We start from the raw sequence: 8,340 nt of genomic DNA, 5'->3' as shown, positions 1-8,340 counted from the left end.
GCATACATTTAATGAGTCATTTTTGAGTTCAATAACATTGACTTTTGAAACTGTAATGGCCTGGACCAGAAAACCATTCAGTTAAAATTAGGGATGCACCGAATCCAGATTTCTGGATTTACCGAATCCACTGTTTAAGATTCGTCCGAAACCGAATCCTACTCGCATCCTTATTCCATTAACACGGTAAAAAACCAACCTGATCTCACGAATTTCCGTGGCATAGTCACGGAATTTTGTGCTCATTTTTCCGTGGCATTCTCACGGATCTCCGCATTTTTCCGTGGCCCTGCTATGGACTGTCTTTTTCCGTGGCATTCTCACGGATTGGTTACTCAACTGTTTTGTCCTATTTTCTTACTATTTTTGCTTCGGTTTAGGGTTAGATTTACATGAAATGACATCCCTACCCAAACCCAACTCTAACCCCAACGCCAGGCAACAATTGTTTAAAGTTTAGAAAATATAAAAGAATACATCAGAAAAAATAGTATAAACCAATAGTTATGTACTATGTGACATCCTAACGCAAACACCAAATCTAACCCTAAACCAAAGCGAAAATGGTTTGAAAAGAGGAAAAAGCAGGTGAGCAACCAAGTAGTGAGAACGCCACGGAAAAAGACAGTCCGCAGCAGGGCCACGGAAAAACGCGGAGATCCGTGAGAACGCCACGGAAAAATGAGCACAAAATTACGTGACTATCCCACGGAACTTTGTGAGATCATGTTGTAAAAAACATTATTGAAGTTAACAACGTCCACAGCAGTGTATTTTTCATTTTATTTGATTTTAACTGTAAGAAAAGGATAGGCAACATTATGCCAGGATGACAAGTGGGAAAAACTATTTTGACAATTACCATAGGCCTATGCATAATGAAAGCGGTGCGACGCACTCGTTTTTTTTAGGTGCGTCCACGAAATGTGAACCGCCCCTAACGCTCACCGAAAGAAAACTCTATCCGTTTCTCAATGTCAAGGATACTTCCTTGGCAGGACTAGTCCTTACAAGTCACTTCCTTCAGAGGCTAGGCGAGGCTCCTTTTAAACATTCGGAGAACACGTTAAATGGAACAGGCTAGCAAGTGCACGTCATTACGTCATTGTGTGATTGAAAAGTGTGCTTTCGGTGCTCCGCGCATAGGATTGTGGGTGATTTTAGCGCGTGAAGAGCGTGAAGGATACAAATATGCATCCTATCCTGTATATGGGATATTTCTCGAACAAAGGAATCAGTCCTTGGCTGAAATTTCGAGGATCCTTGACATTGAAATAGTCCTTCGACGGACGTTGATAACGTAGCATCCTCGAAATTCTGGCTTCCGAGGATCCTTCCTTGACATTGAGAAACGGCTCTTATCTCCACGTCAGCACCCGATGTGTATAATCAATGGCTGTGTGACATCGACCAGCGTAGCACAAGCCTGGGGTTCGGTGGAAAAAAATCTAAGATTTGGTCAAAAAGCCCAGTATTCGGCCAAATCCGAATCCTGGATTCGGTGCATCCCTAGTTAAAATTGAGATTTATACATCATCATCAGCTTGTATGGTTTCATATTTTTGAAAATCTGGAATCTGAGGGTGCAAAAAAAACAAAATAATATCACGTTTAAAGTTGTTCAAAAGAATAGCATTGTAACACGTATGATACGTGATATTTACTAATAATATTTTTTTTATATTTACGGTAAGAAATTTATAAAATACTTTCATGGAACATGATCTTTACTTAATATATTAAAGATTTTTGGCATAAAAAATGATCATTTTGACCCATACAATGTATTGTTGAATATTGCTACAAATATACCCATGCTACTTATGGTCACAAAAAATGTCACAGGTAAGCAAATGTTTACTGACATGAAGAAAATCAAAGACTTTTTATCTATCAACATCTTCAGCCATTGTAATTTGACATCTCAGAGCTAGAATTGGGCTTTTGATTCTCCGCAATAAACTTTCGATCTCAGCGCATGTTTTTGAAAAGCTACTTGAGATCTCAGCATCTAAGAAAGCACAACACCAAAATGCAAGAGCGCTTGGCAGTTGAGCAGTAGAAATGTCAAATGTTATCTCTCTAAATATGGGTGAAGAGTTGGCGATTTCTAGTCTCACGAGGCAATCTCTGGTGAAGCAGCTGAACAGTTTTTAATTTTACGCAACATCCAACAATGGTAGAGAAGGCAAAAGAAATATCGCCATTAGAAACAACAAACTTGAGGGAACACATTACTGTACTATTTTGTAATCAACACAATATTTTTAACAAGATTATTATCATCACTAGGGACTCCGTGAAATGAGACACTGTTCGGAAAAGGAATATGTTATATGTCGGTATCCATACAGAGCTAATGTGTGCCATCACTACAAGAAGAACACATCAGACCTGTATCTATACTACTGCAACAACCGTACTGCTTTGCTCACTGCAATGTCAGATTGCGTGTCTGCTACCTGATTTGTAATTCATGGTACTTGGGATCAGAAATACCTGAACTGCCATCATTTCCTTACATACAGGCACCCTGCAACGACTATCTGAGCTATTTTCAGGAATTTCCATGATGTGAGATTGTCAGGCTAAATCAAGTTCTCTGGAGAGAGCGCGAGAGAAAGAGAGAGAGATAGAGCTTCATTATCGGCTCATAGGTGATTCTTGCTGCAGGCGCCCGCCATGCATAAGTGTGGATCTAACCCGAGCTTTGATGAGAGATCATTAGCACCAGTTCATGAATGATGCTTCTACGGTCCCTCGGATGCACAACCGTGATACGTTTTCCCTTTATCTGTTTTTTCCATCCTTGATAAAAAAGACACATAATATCGTATCAGATAGCAAGAGGTACAGAGGAAAGATGGGGTGATTGCCAGTTGCCACTTCGCTCAACTGCATTTTAATTTTTACAGTCGCCTGGGGAGCGAAAAAAGAAAACGTTGTCTCGCAAATGACTTCTGTGAAGGAGCCCGAAAAGATGGAAGTGTGGGAGAGATTCACTGGCAGATATTTCAGAACAAATCACCTGCGTAGCAGCGTCTCGCTCCTTAATGGAAATCTATGTTCATCCCGGTCTCGATTTATCCCACGAGGCCGCAGATCTGGCTGATTCCACATCGTCTTGCATCCTTCCCGCTTGAGTTTGTTTCAGGACACGAGGATGCTGCTGCATCAAATTGCGTCGCCATGGAAACATCATGAGACACATTATACTGTTATTAATGACGGGGCATGAAGTACCCGTATGAATATGTAGATAAGCCTGGTGCATATGGTTTTCATATAAGCTGGTTTGATCCCAATCTCCCTCGTCTGGTTTGACTGATGGTGGTGTCACTGTTATTTAATATGCCTGAAGTCTGTTCCTCTCTGTAATAATGTTTGAGCGTTTACAAAGTCATCTGCTTTGACTCTAATTATTAGTAGGCAAACCATGTTTCTCCAGTGACATTCATTGAAACGACTCCTTTGTGCCGAAAAAAGCAAGCACAAACAAAAATGGCCTACTTTCTGCAAGAAGTTTGTGTTTACTTGCTTCTGTTGTCCTTTTTTAAAGGGCACCTTTTCTGGCGATGTAGCAGGAGAACACGGGGACGCACACATGCGATGATGGCACACGCGATAGCAAAAATGAAATATTACAGTGCGAAGGATCATATTTATTAAATCTCCTTGGCCGGGCCTGGACCCGCTCCAACTGTTGCTGTTCACTTCCTATCACCCGTAACGAGTCCGCGGCGGATGAATGAGCGTGCGGGACGTTCGTAAAGATAAAACCAGATTGCATATTAAGAGACCATGAGAGACATGATATTAAAAGCAGAAGCAATCTCAGTATCATCTAAAACACTAGGCACTTTCCCCACCCTCTTGTAGTGGATTATATTGTGCAGGCTGACTTGGATTTGTTGTATGAGGTCACCTAAGCTTTTAAAGATTTTACAAACTACTCGTGTGTTTTTTGGAAAGCAACTGTCTGATATTGTGCAATTTTGTAACGTAGGCGTTTAAACTTTGTTTCCAGAACACTCCCCCAAGTCTGCATATGTGGGAATTGATAGTTCAGCTTCCAAATTACAACATTTGAAAGAGATTAAACTGTTTTCTTGTTTTATGAGCATAACATAATTCTACACCTCTAAATTAAAGGACAAGTTCGGTATTTTGCACTTAAGGCTCTGTTTTCGGATTGTTTGTGATGAGGTGGAGCGGTTTTGGCTGAAATTTGGACATGTGGTGCTGGCCGGGAATTTTCGAGTGTTTGTTGTATCAGCCCCCGCCTCTACAATGACTGTATATGTGCACTGGAACAATCCTTCCTAAAATGCATTAAACTTTCGTTTACAAAGATGTGAAACTCACCGACTGGTCAGGTGTGTTCACTGATATGCTCACACAAAAATCGCTGCAAAAGATGCTTTCCAAAAGGTTTTGTTGTAGTTTTTGTCCAACTCCATTGACTTGTATTATTAGTAATACCGTACCTCACAACACATCTAGTGAAGTACGGTATTACTCCGTGCCAGGAACGTTGTTTGTATTCTTGCAATTGGCAAAGTTGGATTATCACCACCAACTGGGCTGGAGTGTTTATTATTCAAGCTCTCAACGGAAGAATGTACGGGTGTGAGGCGTTTGGAAAAATAGGTCCACAAGTTTACAACGAATGCTAAAACACCTGTTGGAAAGCATCTTTTGTAGCGATTTTTTTGTGAGCATATCAGTGAACACTCCTGACCACTCGGTAAGTTTCACGTCTTTGTAACGAAAGTTTAATGCATTTTAGGAAGGATTGTTCCAGTGCACCTATACAGCCATTGTAGAGGTGGGAGGTGATACAACAGAAACCGAAAATTCTCGGGCCAGCATCATATGTCCAAATTTCAGACAAAAGCGTTCTATTTCATCATAAACAATCTGAAAACAGGACTTTAAGTGTAAATTAACGAACTTGTCCATTAAAGGTGATGAGTGTGCCTCTAGAGGAACAAAATGGAACAGCGACTTTAAAGACGTCATGACAATGCTTAGGCCAGGGTTGCTGTCAACAATATTTTTTTTTTATTTAGAGTTGTTAAAAAGTCAAAGTGCATTTGACTTTTTAATCAATAAGTAAATTAAACTAGTAAAGTTCACTGAAAATCATGTACTACTTGTAGGTACATTTATGTACAAGGTATGACACCCTGCCGTACATCAACAGGGTAAACACTGCTTAATGTAAAGGTAAAATATATATATATATATATTAAAATACATGAAGTTATTTTTTACGAACTTGACTTAATAAGCCTCCTACGATTTCAAAGCAGAATCTCCAACGCTGTTTCGTAAGCAGCACATATGGCATAACAGTCATCGAGTTTAATTAAAGACTTTCCAGATATTGTTGGAAGATAGAAGTGGGTTGCAGTTTTTACCGTCTCGAGCCAATGCGGTAATGAGGATCATCTTCATGTGCTCGCCGTGCGGCCACGCGTCAGCTGAGAATCATATTTGTTCAGGGTTGTTTTCCACTTTAGGAGAACAGCTTTTGGTAAACAAGTAAAAACAGAGCTTCTACACATAAAATGCACGTAAGGGTCTAAGAGACGCTCGCAGCAAGAAGCCTCAATTTGCCATCGTCTTTCTACATGCCTGAGTGCAGCAGATAGCTCTCCCTCAAAACGTCTTGTGAAGTAGGAATCAACTCAGTTATGTTCACTGAAATGTGTCTGATGTTTTTTCGCTTTGCGTTTCTTCATTCTACTTATTTCCTACAGTATGTGGCTTTTGATAAAAAAGGATGCAGTCACCCACCCACAGATGAGTGGGGGAGGCCTTTCTTTTGTATTCTAAGGAATTGTGGCAAATCCCAGCTCTCAGGAAGTCTGGCAATGCCGGTAAAAAACATGACTGACAAATGACACATGGATTCCTTTGGAGGTCCATTCATCTGAAATAATAGTGCATTTGTAAGCCTTTATTTGCTCAAAGCACACTTTCACAATTTGAATCTCCGCCAAAGCCTTTAAGTGAACTTGCACCATACAGTGTTCAGCTGCTTTTGTGCTAGTGCCTTATTGCATCATCATTGTTGTTCTTTTTGAAATTGAGAACATCCAGGTTGCTTAAAGCTCTCTACAAACATCTGATTTTAACAAAACCCCCATGACCTTTAACATTTCTCATTGGCTGAAACGTGAGAACCAATGGGTGTAAAAATGAAATATACACATTAGACAATCCATCTGCCCTCCATTTAAAAAGAATACCCAAGCCATGGGAACTGGAATACTTATCCACAGGCTACTTTGACTTGTGCCAGTAAATCACCAAGCCCTTACAAAAACCCTCAATAACATAGCAACACCCTACCAACCCAATAGCAAGATGATATAAATCACGCAAAACAACTGGTAACAACAGAGCAACACCCTAGCAACAACATATCAAGATGCTGTAAATCAATCAAAACCCAAGTAACAACATAGCAATACCATAGCAACCACATAGCAACACAATATAAACAACACAAACTCCTAGTGACAACATAGCAACACTCTAACAACCACATAGAATCATGATTTAAACAACTTAAAATCTCTACTAACAACATAACAACACTTCAGCAATCACATAGCAACATGAAATGAACTAATCAACATCCCAAGTAACAACATATGTTAAACCTAGCAACCACATAGGAACACCCTAGCAACCACATAATAACATAATATAAACCACTCAAAACCTCAGTAACAACATAACAACACTTATAGAAGCCACATAGCAACATGATATAAACCACTCAAAACCCCAGTAACAACATAGCAACACCCTAGCAACCACAAAGCAACATACTATAAACCAATCAAAACCTCTTTTAACACCCCAGCACAAACCCCACTCAATACCCCTAGCAACAACTCTAGAAACCACATAGCAACATGTAATTAATCATTCACAAGCCCAGTAACAACATAGCAACATCCTACAACCACATAGTAACATAATATAAACAAATTTAAACCCCATAGCAACAACATAGCAACCACTTAGCAACATAAAATAAACCAACCAAAACCTGTTGTAACAACAGCATCCCCCTAGCACACACTCCATTCAATAACTCTAAAACAAATATAGAAGCCACATAGCAACATGTAATTAGCCATTTACAAGCCCAGTAACAACATAGCAACATACCTCAACCACATAGCAACAAAATATAAACCACTCAAAACCCCAGCAAAAAACATAGCAACTCCCTAGAAACCACATAGCAACATAATATGAACCATTTAAAACATTTTGTAACTACATAGCAACACCCCAGCAAACACTCCACTCAACAACTTTAATAACAACACAACACCTATAGAAGCCACGTAGCAACCTGATATAAACCATTTAAAACCCCAGTAATAACCTAGCAACATCCTAGCAACCGCACAATAACATAATATAAACCACTCAAAACCCCAATAACAACATAGCAATACCCTAGCAACTGCATAGCAACCCCACTAACAACATAGCAACACCTTAGCAACCACATAGCAACATAATATAAATCAGTCAAATAATCGTGTAACACCCTAGTACAAAGCTCACTCAATAACCCTAGCAACAACTATAGAAGCACATAGCAACATGTAATTAACCATTTACAAGCCCAGTAACAACATAGCAACATACTACAACCACATAGCAACAAAATATAAACCACACAACCCCTGGTAATAACATAGCAACACGCTAGCAACCACATAGCAACAAAACAAACACTCAAAACCAAACAAAAACATAGCAACACCCTAGCAACCGCATGGCAACATAAAAAAACCACACACTCCCTGGCAATAACATAGCAACACACTAGTAACCACATAGCAACATAATATAATCCACTCAAAACCTCTTGTAACTATAGCAACACCCTGGCAAACAGCTCACTCAACAACCCTAGTAACAACACAGCAACATATATAGAAGCCACATGGCAACATAATACAACATAATAGCAACATAATGATATAAACCACTCAAAACCCCAATAGCAACATGGCAACACCCTAGCAACCACATAGCAACATAATACAAACCAATAACCTCTTGTAACAAGATAGCAACACCCCAGAACACACCCCACTCAATAACCCTAGCAACACCTATATAAGCCACATAACAACATGATTTAAACCACTCAAAATCCCAGTGACAACATAGCAATAACCTAGCAACCACATAGCAACATAATATAAACCAATCAAAACCTGATGTAACAACATATCATCACCCCAGCACACACTCCATTCAATAACCCTATCAACAACTATAGAAGCCACATAGCAA

The sequence above is a fragment of the Misgurnus anguillicaudatus genome, chromosome 25, assembly GCF_027580225.2.
Source record: "Misgurnus anguillicaudatus chromosome 25, ASM2758022v2, whole genome shotgun sequence".
Classification (NCBI taxonomy): Eukaryota; Metazoa; Chordata; class Actinopteri; order Cypriniformes; family Cobitidae; genus Misgurnus; species Misgurnus anguillicaudatus.
This window is presented reverse-complemented; position numbering follows the sequence as displayed.